Genomic DNA, 13,591 nt, shown 5'->3' with positions numbered 1-13,591 from the left:
GAACGAGCAGCTGTCTACCCTTAGCAGGAGGGCTCCTGATTACATACCTCTCCTGCTGCTGCTGCTGGCTGTCCAGCAGCAGACTGAAGGTGGCTGCTGCTGTGCACAGGTATATAAAGGCTCAGAGCCTATTATGACACGCGCAGCCAGCGTTCCATTGCCACATTCCATCTACTGCAGGCAGGATACCTGGCTGGCTGAATGTCGCTGAGAAGCTCACAGAGACCGCCATAAGCAACAGTTTAACAGAATGCCACAGACTAATCAACCAAACTTTTTGGGTTGGGTTCTCTTTTATAGTCTGCAGGCATTAAATGAAAGAAGTCAGTGTTCCAGCAGAGGGAGACAACGTTTCAGAAAAGGCATTGTAGCAAACCAAAAAAGAAATTTTAAGCGCAGCAGAGTAACCAGCGCACATACCTGTTAGCTCAGGTGAGTTTAAAAGGCTGCTGTTGATAACAAGGGCATTTGCTAAATAGATGGTGTGTGTGCAACAATATACTGAAAGGTCAATTATATTGTGCAGCTTATCTCACCACCTGTAGTTATTTAGGTGAAAGCTCCAAAATGCTTGCCTAATATGTCTGTTTATCCAAAAGGAAGTAAAAAGGGAGAGCTAGAAAGATAGCATTGCATCACATTACATGGCAATGCAATGCACAGTTGCTGAAGTTGAACCAAAATGAGCTTGTAATCTGGCTTCTGCAACTTTGAACATGAAAAATCCAATGAGGAGAAGAAAAGCAAAGCCAAAGAGTCCATCCCAAAATCCGACAAACAAGCAAAATGAACAAAAAACATTGAATTCAATTCTTTCTGATTTTAGAAACTGCATTAAAGAAGGGGTGCACCGGTCCTGGAGATACTGCAATACCAGGTCAATGCGTGGAGTGGACAGAGCAAGCTCTTTTTCCATCTCTCTGTTCTAAAAATCCATTTAATATATGGTCCCCAGATAGGGGACGTATCAGATATTAAACTGATAAGAACAGATACTACACTTGATCTTAGCCAAAAGGCCGAGAAGCGATAACCAGAATTGGTTTCAAACTACGGAGCCACCCAAGGATCCTGAAAAGTCCATTTGTGGAGATGAGCTCCTGGACTCCCGTTAAGAAGACATGTTGTCAACCTCTAGATCCCTTACATGCCTGCACTTTTCGGCTTGCTGCTGCTGCAATCCACGCGTTTTAGATCTGCATAACTCCACCTCTTTAAACACAGCACCTTCACCCCCTGCTGTTCCCACCCGCCTCAACACCGTTGGAAGGGAGGAGAACCAATTAAGGCGGGGGGTGGGGTGGAACGAGCAGCTGTCTACCCTTAGCAGGAGGGCTCCTGATTACATACCTCTCCTGCTGCTGCTGCTGCTGGCTGTCCAGCAGCAGACTGAAGGTGGCTGCTGCTGTGCACAGGTATATAAAGGCTCAGAGCCTATTATGACACGCGCAGCCAGCGTTCCATTGCCACATTCCATCTACTGCAGGCAGGATACCTGGCTGGCTGAATGTCGCTGAGAAGCTCACAGAGACCGCCATAAGCAACAGTTTAACAGAATGCCACAGACTAATCAACCAAACTTTTTGGGTTGGGTTCTCTTTTATAGTCTGCAGGCATTAAATGAAAGAAGTCAGTGTTCCAGCAGAGGGAGACAACGTTTCAGAAAAGGCATTGTAGCAAACCAAAAAAGAAATTTTAAGCGCAGCAGAGTAACCAGCGCACATACCTGTTAGCTCAGGTGAGTTTAAAAGGCTGCTGTTGATAACAAGGGCATTTGCTAAATAGATGGTGTGTGTGCAACAATATACTGAAAGGTCAATTATATTGTGCAGCTTATCTCACCACCTGTAGTTATTTAGGTGAAAGCTCCAAAATGCTTGCCTAATATGTCTGTTTATCCAAAAGGAAGTAAAAAGGGAGAGCTAGAAAGATAGCATTGCATCACATTACATGGCAATGCAATGCACAGTTGCTGAAGTTGAACCAAAATGAGCTTGTAATCTGGCTTCTACAACTTTGAACATGAAAAATCCAATGAGGAGAAGAAAAGCAAAGCCAAAGAGTCCATCCCAAAATCCGACAAACAAGCAAAATGAACAAAAAACATTGAATTCAATTCTTTCTGATTTTAGAAACTGCATTAAAGAAGGGGTGCACCGGTCCTGGAGATACTGCAATACCAGGTCAATGCGTGGAGTGGACAGAGCAAGCTCTTTTTCCATCTCCCTGTTCTAAAAATCCATTTAATATATGGTCCCCAGATAGGGGACGTATCAGATATTAAACTGATAAGAACAGATACTACACTTGATCTTAGCCAAAAGGCCGAGAAGCGATAACCAGAATTGGTTTCAAACTACGGAGCCACCCAAGGATCCTGAAAAGTCCATTTGTGGAGATGAGCTCCTGGACTCCCGTTAAGAAGACATGTTGTCAACCTCTAGATCCCTTACATGCCTGCACTTTTCGGCTTGCTGCTGCTGCAATCCACGCGTTTTAGATCTGCATAACTCCACCTCTTTAAACACAGCACCTTCACCCCCTGCTGTTCCCACCCGCCTCAACACCGTTGGAAGGGAGGAGAACCAATTAAGGCGGGGGGTGGGGTGGAACGAGCAGCTGTCTACCCTTAGCAGGAGGGCTCCTGATTACATACCTCTCCTGCTGCTGCTGCTGGCTGTCCAGCAGCAGACTGAAGGTGGCTGCTGCTGTGCACAGGTATATAAAGGCTCAGAGCCTATTATGACACGCGCAGCCAGCGTTCCATTGCCACATTCCATCTACTGCAGGCAGGATACCTGGCTGGCTGAATGTCGCTGAGAAGCTCACAGAGACCGCCATAAGCAACAGTTTAACAGAATGCCACAGACTAATCAACCAAACTTTTTGGGTTGGGTTCTCTTTTATAGTCTGCAGGCATTAAATGAAAGAAGTCAGTGTTCCAGCAGAGGGAGACAACGTTTCAGAAAAGGCATTGTAGCAAACCAAAAAAGAAATTTTAAGCGCAGCAGAGTAACCAGCGCACATACCTGTTAGCTCAGGTGAGTTTAAAAGGCTGCTGTTGATAACAAGGGCATTTGCTAAATAGATGGTGTGTGTGCAACAATATACTGAAAGGTCAATTATATTGTGCAGCTTATCTCACCACCTGTAGTTATTTAGGTGAAAGCTCCAAAATGCTTGCCTAATATGTCTGTTTATCCAAAAGGAAGTAAAAAGGGAGAGCTAGAAAGATAGCATTGCATCACATTACATGGCAATGCAATGCACAGTTGCTGAAGTTGAACCAAAATGAGCTTGTAATCTGGCTTCTGCAACTTTGAACATGAAAAATCCAATGAGGAGAAGAAAAGCAAAGCCAAAGAGTCCATCCCAAAATCCGACAAACAAGCAAAATGAACAAAAAACATTGAATTCAATTCTTTCTGATTTTAGAAACTGCATTAAAGAAGGGGTGCACCGGTCCTGGAGATACTGCAATACCAGGTCAATGCGTGGAGTGGACAGAGCAAGCTCTTTTTCCATCTCCCTGTTCTAAAAATCCATTTAATATATGGTCCCCAGATAGGGGACGTATCAGATATTAAACTGATAAGAACAGATTTTTTTTTTTTGATTGAATATATCTTTTATTAGCACAAAAAATAAGTTAACAGACAGTGTACAGTGCCGCAGCCCAGTACACACAGAATTCTACATCATATTTACATAGCATGAGGATACGACGCACTAACTAGACACATCACACCCCTATGCTACACAAAACACTCAATCTGAAAGAAAAAGCATGTCAATCAATACAGTACGACGAACCGTGATAAGGGATGGGGATTGGGAAAAAGGGGATGGGGAGGGGAAAATCACAGGCCCGAAGCTTTATTGAAAGACAAGACACATAAGGGGAGAGGGGGAGGAGGGGTTTAGTCCTCATCCTCGTCCTCCGGACCGTCCATGATGGAATAGTCTCTGAGCAGGCTGTGGATCAGCCTGCGGCAGTCCTGGATGGACATCCTCTCCCTCCTCAAGATGAGCCGGTTCCTGGCGACCCAAACGGCATCCTTGAAGCAGTTCATAAGGCGCCAAGCCTCCTGGATGGCTCCGACGGTATGAACCCCAGGGAAGAGTCCGTAAAGCACAGAATGGTGCGATAGGCTCGCCCTGGGGACAGAGTTCCTCAGGTCGTCCTCAAGTGCAGTCAATAGGCGCTGTGCAAATCCGCAGTCCCAAAAAGTGTGCAAAGATGTTTCCTCCACGAAGGGGCACCTTGGGCAGTACCGGGTCTTGCACAGGTTCCGGGCATGCATGAATGACCGGACGGGCAGTCCGCCCTGAATCGCCATCCACGACAAGTCCTTGTGCCCGTTGGTCAGCCTGTCAGACGACACATTTGTCCACACAGTCTCCAGCGTGTCCTGGTGAAGTCCTGTGATGTTCTCCACGTCATCCTTGGCTCTGATTAGCTTGTGGATAGTTTTGGGCTTCCACAAGTCGGGCTTGAGTCCCTCCAGTTGATGCTCCCCCACAAATCGAACGACGTCTCCGTAGAACCATGGCGTCGTCCAGTTGTAGGGGAAGGAGCTGTCCCACTTGTCCCAGCCGAGTCGCCTCCAAAGAGGAAGCAGGAAGAAGCGACACATGGACCTGCCCGCGGAGCCATTCTTGACTTGCAAAGTCCGGCGGACACAATCACACACAAAAGAGGATCGCAGGAGGGTGGGGATATCTGGAACGCCCTTCCCACCCTTGCGAGGCTCCTTGTACATGACGGCCCGCCTGACTCTGTCCATCTTGGATCCCCAGACAAAGTGAAACACTGTCCTGGTAATGGCCCTGCACACAGTGACGTGTGGGGGCCAGGCCTGCGCCGTGTACTGCAAGACGGGCAGGACCTCATTACGCAGGACGAGTGCCTTACCCTCACAAATGAGGTGTCTGAGGCTCCAGAGTCCGATCCGTTGCTTCACCTTGGCCAAGCGTTCTTGCCAGGACTTGAGGGCCGCTCCTTCCTTCCCGAACCAGACTCCCAGCACCTTGAGGAAATCCGGTTGAATGTTGAAGGGGAAGGGGGCGGAGGAGGCCGGCTGCCAATCCCCGAAGAGCATGGCTTCCGACTTCCTGCAGTTGACTTTGGCCCCTGAAGCCCGGCCGAACCTCTCACACGTCTGGACGAGGGCGTCGACTGAACCACGATCAGCGCAGAAGACGGTGACGTCGTCCATGTAGAGCGAGCACTTGAACTCGTGTCGTCCCGGACCCGGTGCGGTGATCCCTCTGATCTCTCCATTCTGCCGGATAGCCTCTGCGAAGAGTTCTATAACACAAACAAAAAGAAGAGGTGATAGAGGGCAGCGTTGTCTGACCCCAGAGAGGACAGGGAAGGGGTCAGTCTTCCAGCCGTTCACCAACACCGAGCTGTGGATATCAAAATACATCAGACGGACATACGAACAAAACATGTTACCCAAACCTAACCGGTGCAGAGCTCGGCCCATGAACTCGTGGGAAACCCGGTCGAAGGCCTTCTCCTGATCCAAGGAGACCAGGGCCGCGTGTGCGCGGCGGACCTTGATGTACTCGACCGTGTCCCGCACGAGAGCGAGGCTGTCTGCGATGCGACGTCCAGGGATGCCGCAGGTCTGGTCCAGGTGGATGATCCGTCCGATGACCGTCTTAAGTCGTGTCGCCATCGTCTTGGCCAGGATCTTGTAGTCCACGTTGAGCAGAGTGATGGGACGCCAATTCCTCAGGTCGCACCTCTCTCCCTTCCGCTTGTACAGGATCGTGACCATTCCTTCCCTCAAAGATGGAGGCATTCTACCCTCCACCACCATCTCCTCGTACAGGTCCAACAGGTCCGGACAGATGAGGTCTCCCAGCACTACATAGAGCTCCGCTGGAAGACCATCACTGCCCGGGGTCCTGCCGGTCCTAAAGGATTTAGCGGCAGAGAGCAATTCGCCCACCATCAGAGGTTTGTCCAAGGCTGCCGTGCCTGCAGGATCAAGATGGTTAGTGATACCTGACAGGAACTTATCAGCAGCGTCGGGGTCGGTAGTCTTGTGGGAGTAGAGTTCGCTGTAGAAGTCGCTGATGACCCTCATCACGTCCTCCTTCCCACGTCGCATGTTTCCGCTCTCGTCTCGCAGCTCGTTCAGGGGCGTGTGACCGGCATGAAGTTTTCTGAAAAAGAATGAGTTACATTTCTCACCCTTCTCCAGATTCTCCACTTTGGAACGGAAGACGATTCGCTTGGACTCCTCCTCAAAGTGCCTTTTCAGGCTCTTCTTGGTCTCCTCCAGCTCCTCCCTCACGTCCCAGCCGCAGTGAAGAAGGTCCTGCAGCGACCGCAGCTCGCGCTGCAGCCCTCTGAAGTCCCTCCTCTTCTCACATGCCTGTTGTCGACCCTTGGCCTGAAAGAAACAGCGAAACTCAAGTTTAACATATTCCCACCAATCAGAGACTGTTTGGAAGCTACCCTTGTAGGACTGCCACATTGCGTAGGCTGCTCTCAGCTCCTCCACGACTTCATCCTGAGCCAGCAGAGCACAATTCAGCTTCCAGGAGCCGGGGCCGGACGGAAAACCGTCGCCGAGGACACCTTGTAAGTGAATGGCTCTGTGGTCGGAGAAGAAGCAGGAGACCATCGAGTGCCTACTCTGCCTGACTGCCCGAGAGGTGAACACAAAGTCAATCCTGGAGCGGAGTGAGCCATCGGGTCGGCTCCACGAATAGTTCGTGGAGCCTCTCCCCATGGAGCCCACCACGTCCTGAAGAGAGGCCTCGGTTACCATCTCGATGAGCAGCTTGGACGTGATGTCCAACTTGGCAGATGTGCCAGAACTACGACCATCCTCCTCGATGGGGCAGTTGAAATCCCCGGCCATCACTAAGGTCCTGGTGGTGGCAAGCTGAAGCCGCAGGGTCTGGAAAAGCTCCAAACGCTCATTCTTCAGTGGGGACGCATACACGTTGATGAACCTGACAGGTTCTCCCGCCCAGTTGCCATCTACAACAAGAGCCCTGCCGCAGATGAGCTCCTGGACGGACTCAAGCGTGAATGCGCCCCCCCTGATCAGAATTGCGACCCCCGCAGACTTGCAGTCACCCCCACCGGACCAGTAGGATGGACCGTGGGACCACTCCCTGGCCAGATGTTTGAAGGACCTAGAGGAGGGAAGGGAACATTCCTGCAACATATAAACATCACACAACTGGGAAGTAAGGAAGGCATAAATAGTCTGACGTCTGAACTTGTCCTTGATGCTCCTGACATTAATGGAAAATAAGTTAATATTAGCCATCATGTAGGGAAAAAAGAAAAAGTTAGCGCAGGCAATACACCTTAGTTACCACTCCGGTCGGGTGGTCCCTCGTCGGTGTTGACTGCTGGTGACGGGATCACCAGCAGGCCCTCTTCCTCCATCTGGTCAAGCAGCGCGGCCTCGATCTCGGCGACCACCAGTTCCTCCTCTTCTGGCTCGGCCACCAGGGTCTCAACCATGTGCTCCATCTCTTCTGGCTCAGGGAGGGTATCCTCCTTTTCGCCTACGAAATCCAGAATCTTCTTTTTGGAGGATTCAGTAGCAGGGCTGTCCTCCACCTTCCTCTTTCCCCGGGTTGGAACTGGGGAGACAAGAAGGGGAAAATCCTCCTCGGAATAGATAGCGGCGGGTGGAGGAAAGGTTAATTCCACCGCTACCATGGTCTGGGGAGGGAGAGAGGCTGCCGGGGCAGGGGAAAGGACACCTGCTGAGGAGTAGGGGAAGGAGGAAGAGGAAGTGGAATCCTCAGCAGGGGTGGCCGGGGTGGGGGGGAATTGGACGGGGGTGGCAGGGGGAGGGATCGAGAGAGGGGTGACAGAACTCTTACCCTCCTTTGACTTTTTCTTCTGCTTCGGAGCTGCTGGGACCGTCGCTGGGGCTTTGGCCACCGACTCCTTGACCGCTTTGGCCTTGGTCGTCTCGGCCTTGGCCGCTGGGGCCTTGGTCGTCGCGTCCTTGACCTTCACAGGCCTGGTCGTCGGGGCCTTGTCCTCCGTAGCTGGGGTCGTCGCAACCACCGATGCCCAGGATCTCTCACGCTTGGGGCAATCCTTGTACAGATGAGCTGCCAGCCCACACAGGTTGCAGGATGTCTTCTTCGGGCAGTCCTTCGAGCTGTGTCCCGTCACTCGACAAATCCTGCAGGCATCCTCCTTGCAGTCCTTCATCTCGTGGCCGTTCTTGCCGCATCTCCTGCAGTTCCGCGGCATGTCCGGGTAATAGATGAGGCCGTAGGAGTTGCCCAGGGAGAATGTCGGGGGAAGGTGCCGAAGTCCGTCTGAGTACGCCAGGTCCCTGTGAAGTCTAACGGTCACCGACCACTTACCTGTCCAGAAGCCGAGTCCATTCAGGATGTGAGAGGGTTCCTTCACAACCAAACAGAAGCGTCTCAGGAAGGTACAGATGTCTTGGCCTGGGGTGTGCGGGTTGCGCATGGAGACCGTGATCCTCCTTTCGTCCCTCTGGATAGGGCAGCTACCTGTAAAGGCAGAGAAAGAATTATCCGGTCCTTTTGCGCTTACCATTTCCCAGAACCTCCTGCAGGTGTTCACAGTGGCGAAGGTGACGAAGAAGATCCCCGTCAAGAAGGTCTGGATGCTGAGGGTGTCCGACCTGGAGAAGCCTCGATCCAGCAGCATCTTCTGGCAGAACACGTCCGAGGACATGTCCGGTACCCTCCCATCCACTTCCTTCAGCTTCAGGGCCACCGTCTGCCGCATCCATGGCTCCAGGGCTGGAGCTTCGTGGCGGGGCTTCTGGGGTCCCTTCTGCTGGCCAGTCGTGGAGGCAGAGTCCTTGGGGTCAGAATCGGCTCCTGGCTGGGCCCTCCTGGCTGTCCCCTGCTCCAGGCTCTTCTTTTCGGCCTTCCTCGCAGCGCTTGCCATGGCTTTCCTCCTGCAGTTACTTCTTGGAGCTGGAACTCTTCCCGGAATGGGTGGAGCTATGCAGATTCTTCTCCCGTCGTGTTCTGGACAAATTCCCCGAAAGGTCTTTGTCTCGATGATTTTCTTCCTCGAAGATTCCACAGGACAGCCCGATTCTTCTCCGAGTCTTCGTCTTCTTCTGGATTCTTTAGAGCTTCTTCCTCCCACCGATATCCGCCTTCCTTCTCCGATGTCAGCTGGTCTCCGAAGCTCTTCTCCTTCCGAGTTCGATCGCTCTCGTCAAGTGTAGATCGTAGCTCTTGTGTTCTTAAAACAACAGATACTACACTTGATCTTAGCCAAAAGGCCGAGAAGCGATAACCAGAATTGGTTTCAAACTACGGAGCCACCCAAGGATCCTGAAAAGTCCATTTGTGGAGATGAGCTCCTGGACTCCCGTTAAGAAGACATGTTGTCAACCTCTAGATCCCTTACATGCCTGCACTTTTCGGCTTGCTGCTGCTGCAATCCACGCGTTTTAGATCTGCATAACTCCACCTCTTTAAACACAGCACCTTCACCCCCTGCTGTTCCCACCCGCCTCAACACCGTTGGAAGGGAGGAGAACCAATTAAGGCGGGGGGTGGAACGAGCAGCTGTCTACCCTTAGCAGGAGGGCTCCTGATTACATACCTCTCCTGCTGCTGCTGCTGCTGGCTGTCCAGCAGCAGACTGAAGGTGGCTGCTGCTGTGCACAGGTATATAAAGGCTCAGAGCCTATTATGACACGCGCAGCCAGCGTTCCATTGCCACATTCCATCTACTGCAGGCAGGATACCTGGCTGGCTGAATGTCGCTGAGAAGCTCACAGAGACCGCCATAAGCAACAGTTTAACAGAATGCCACAGACTAGTCAACCAAACTTTTTGGGTTGGGTTCTCTTTTATAGTCTGCAGGCATTAAATGAAAGAAGTCAGTGTTCCAGCAGAGGGAGACAACGTTTCAGAAAAGGCATTGTAGCGAACCAAAAAAGAAATTTTAAGCGCAGCAGAGTAACCAGCACACATACCTGTTAGCTCAGGTGAGTTTAAAAGGCTGCTGTTGATAACAAGGGCATTTGCTAAATAGATGGTGTGTGTGCAACAATATACTGAAAGGTCAATTATATTGTGCAGCTTATCTCACCACCTGTAGTTATTTAGGTGAAAGCTCCAAAATGCTTGCCTAATATGTCTGTTTATCCAAAAGGAAGTAAAAAGGGAGAGCTAGAAAGATAGCATTGCATCACATTACATGGCAATGCAATGCACAGTTGCTGAAGTTGAACCAAAATGAGCTTGTAATCTGGCTTCTGCAACTTTGAACATGAGAAATCCAATGAGGAGAAGAAAAGCAAAGCCAAAGAGTCCATCCCAAAATCCGACAAACAAGCAAAATGAACAAAAAACATTGAATTCAATTCTTTCTGATTTTAGAAACTGCATTAAAGAAGGGGTGCACCGGTCCTGGAGATACTGCAATACCAGGTCAATGCGTGGAGTGGACAGAGCAAGCTCTTTTTCCATCTCCCTGTTCTAAAAATCCATTTAATATATGGTCCCCAGATAGGGGACGTATCAGATATTAAACTGATAAGAACAGATACTACACTTGATCTTAGCCAAAAGGCCGAGAAGCGATAACCAGAATTGGTTTCAAACTACGGAGCCACCCAAGGATCCTGAAAAGTCCATTTGTGGAGATGAGCTCCTGGACTCCCGTTAAGAAGACATGTTGTCAACCTCTAGATCCCTTACATGCCTGCACTTTTCGGCTTGCTGCTGCTGCAATCCACGCGTTTTAGATCTGCATAACTCCACCTCTTTAAACACAGCACCTTCACCCCCTGCTGTTCCCACCCGCCTCAACACCGTTGGAAGGGAGGAGAACCAATTAAGGCGGGGGGTGGGGTGGAACGAGCAGCTGTCTACCCTTAGCAGGAGGGCTCCTGATTACATACCTCTCCTGCTGCTGCTGCTGCTGGCTGTCCAGCAGCAGACTGAAGGTGGCTGCTGCTGTGCACAGGTATATAAAGGCTCAGAGCCTATTATGACACGTGCAGCCAGCGTTCCATTGCCACATTCCATCTACTGCAGGCAGGATACCTGGCTGGCTGAATGTCGCTGAGAAGCTCACAGAGACCGCCATAAGCAACAGTTTAACAGAATGCCACAGACTAATCAACCAAACTTTTTGGGTTGGGTTCTCTTTTATAGTCTGCAGGCATTAAATGAAAGAAGTCAGTGTTCCAGCAGAGGGAGACAACGTTTCAGAAAAGGCATTGTAGCAAACCAAAAAAGAAATTTTAAGCGCAGCAGAGTAACCAGCGCACATACCTGTTAGCTCAGGTGAGTTTAAAAGGCTGCTGTTGATAACAAGGGCATTTGCTAAATAGATGGTGTGTGTGCAACAATATACTGAAAGGTCAATTATATTGTGCAGCTTATCTCACCACCTGTAGTTATTTAGGTGAAAGCTCCAAAATGCTTGCCTAATATGTCTGTTTATCCAAAAGGAAGTAAAAAGGGAGAGCTAGAAAGATAGCATTGCATCACATTACATGGCAATGCAATGCACAGTTGCTGAAGTTGAACCAAAATGAGCTTGTAATCTGGCTTCTGCAACTTTGAACATGAAAAATCCAATGAGGAGAAGAAAAGCAAAGCCAAAGAGTCCATCCCAAAATCCGACAAACAAGCAAAATGAACAAAAAACATTGAATTCAATTCTTTCTGATTTTAGAAACTGCATTAAAGAAGGGGTGCACCGGTCCTGGAGATACTGCAATACCAGGTCAATGCGTGGAGTGGACAGAGCAAGCTCTTTTTCCATCTCCCTGTTCTAAAAATCCATTTAATATATGGTCCCCAGATAGGGGACGTATCAGATATTAAACTGATAAGAACAGATTTTTTTTTTTGAAAGCCCGAATTCGTGTACAAAACCCGAGTGCGCTTAAAAAAGTGACAAGTGCCACAAAAAAAGTGCACTAGGATGCTGGTCTTCTTAAAACCCTCTCCAAAAGGAGAAGGGTCCCCCAAACCATTCCCCGTCCCTCCGAGACAGAAGGCCACAGCGAGGAACAGGGACAAATAGCCACCTCCAGCCGGAGCCAGAGGCGACCCAATCTTACCCCCAATACCTGCCCGAGTTCTCACCCGAGCAAGGCACTGGGAGCCAAAGACTGTGCTCCCCTCCCGGAAGAGGGGAGCCAACAATGCTCTCCTCCCGAAAGAGGAGAGCCAGGGGGGTTCAGGGGGGAGCGGAACCTGATGGCCACACACTCCCCCCCTAGACCTGCCAAGAGAGGAACCCGTAAGGGAACCGCATCCCGACAAAATCCTAGTAAGGACGTGGACACACGTGAAAAAGTGGACACACAGTGACAAAAAAAATTAAATAAATAGTGAAGGTTTCACAGTATAATACTGCCCGGACCTTCGACCGGGAATTGAAAAATTCCCCATCCTAAGGCCAGAAGGCCCGGAATAAGGGTGTGTGTGAAGAAAGAAATATTGAAGTGCTAGTGCAAATGTGCCATAAACTCAAGTGGGGTTCCCAATCCCAGTGAGTTAAGGCACCCCAGGGTCACCACTCCTGGGGCACTTCACACTTCGGGCTTTCGATCTTCCCCGGCCCAATGGCGTCGATCCTGGGGGGCCATGCTTTCCACCAGATGACTATATTAGCCAACTGGCGTACTAACAAGCGCCTAAACCCCAGTGTGCATAATGTATCAATCTACTAGGGCGGCCAACATCCAAAACCGCCTTTTCGAAAGATACTACACTTGATCTTAGCGAAAAGGCCGAGAAGCGATAACCAGAATTGGTTTCAAACTACGGAGCCACCCAAGGATCCTGAAAAGTCCATTTGTGGAGATGAGCTCCTGGACTCCCGTTAAGAAGACATGTTGTCAACCTCTAGATCCCTTACATGCCTGCACTTTTCGGCTTGCTGCTGCTGCAATCCACGCGTTTTAGATCTGCATAACTCCACCTCTTTAAACACAGCACCTTCACCCCCTGCTGTTCCCACCCGCCTCAACACCGTTGGAAGGGAGGAGAACCAATTAAGGCGGGGGGTGGGGTGGAACGAGCAGCTGTCTACCCTTAGCAGGAGGGCTCCTGATTACATACCTCTCCTGCTGCTGCTGCTGCTGGCTGTCCAGCAGCAGACTGAAGGTGGCTGCTGCTGTGCACAGGTATATAAAGGCTCAGAGCCTATTATGACACGCGCAGCCAGCGTTCCATTGCCACATTCCATCTACTGCAGGCAGGATACCTGGCTGGCTGAATGTCGCTGAGAAGCTCACAGAGACCGCCATAAGCAACAGTTTAACAGAATGCCACAGACTAATCAACCAAACTTTTTGGGTTGGGTTCTCTTTTATAGTCTGCAGGCATTAAATGAAAGAAGTCAGTGTTCCAGCAGAAGGAGACAACGTTTCAGAAAAGGCATTGTAGCGAACCAAAAAAGAAATTTTAAGCGCAGCAGAGTAACCAGCGCACATACCTGTTAGCTCAGGTGAGTTTAAAAGGCTGCTGTTGATAACAAGGGCATTTGCTAAATAGATGGTGTGTGTGCAACAATATACTGAAAGGTCAATTATATTGTGCAGCTTATCTCACCACCTGTAGTTATTTA

General features: G+C 50.1%; 4 non-coding genes and 2 pseudogenes across 4 annotated transcripts; all 6 read right to left on the bottom strand.

The window, feature by feature from the left end:
- Positions 1–840: 840 nt before the first annotated feature.
- On the bottom strand, positions 841–1,031 carry LOC141224364 (U2 spliceosomal RNA). The gene has a single exon (XR_012291792.1). It is a non-coding gene; the product is annotated as a U2 spliceosomal RNA (small nuclear RNA).
- Positions 1,032–2,146: 1,115 nt separating this feature from the next.
- LOC141224954 (U2 spliceosomal RNA) lies at positions 2,147–2,337 on the bottom strand. The gene has a single exon (XR_012292284.1). It is a non-coding gene; the product is annotated as a U2 spliceosomal RNA (small nuclear RNA).
- A 1,112-nt stretch (positions 2,338–3,449) lies between these two features.
- Positions 3,450–3,648, bottom strand: LOC141224418 (U2 spliceosomal RNA). Its single transcript, XR_012291842.1, has one exon. It is a non-coding gene; the product is annotated as a U2 spliceosomal RNA (small nuclear RNA).
- Positions 3,649–9,210: 5,562 nt separating this feature from the next.
- Positions 9,211–9,284, bottom strand: LOC141224531 (U2 spliceosomal RNA; annotated as a pseudogene).
- A 1,110-nt stretch (positions 9,285–10,394) lies between these two features.
- On the bottom strand, positions 10,395–10,585 carry LOC141224953 (U2 spliceosomal RNA). Its single transcript, XR_012292283.1, has one exon. It is a non-coding gene; the product is annotated as a U2 spliceosomal RNA (small nuclear RNA).
- A 1,115-nt stretch (positions 10,586–11,700) lies between these two features.
- Positions 11,701–11,876, bottom strand: LOC141224479 (U2 spliceosomal RNA; annotated as a pseudogene).
- Positions 11,877–13,591: the final 1,715 nt, after the last annotated feature.

This window comes from Phyllobates terribilis, unplaced genomic scaffold (genome assembly GCF_046119375.1).
Source record: "Phyllobates terribilis strain yellow unplaced genomic scaffold, ASM4611937v1 Scaffold_393__1_contigs__length_1774422, whole genome shotgun sequence".
Lineage (NCBI taxonomy): Eukaryota > Metazoa > Chordata > Amphibia > Anura > Dendrobatidae > Phyllobates > Phyllobates terribilis.
The sequence above is the reverse complement of the archived record's forward strand: the minus strand, read 5'-3'. Positions and strand labels throughout refer to the sequence as shown.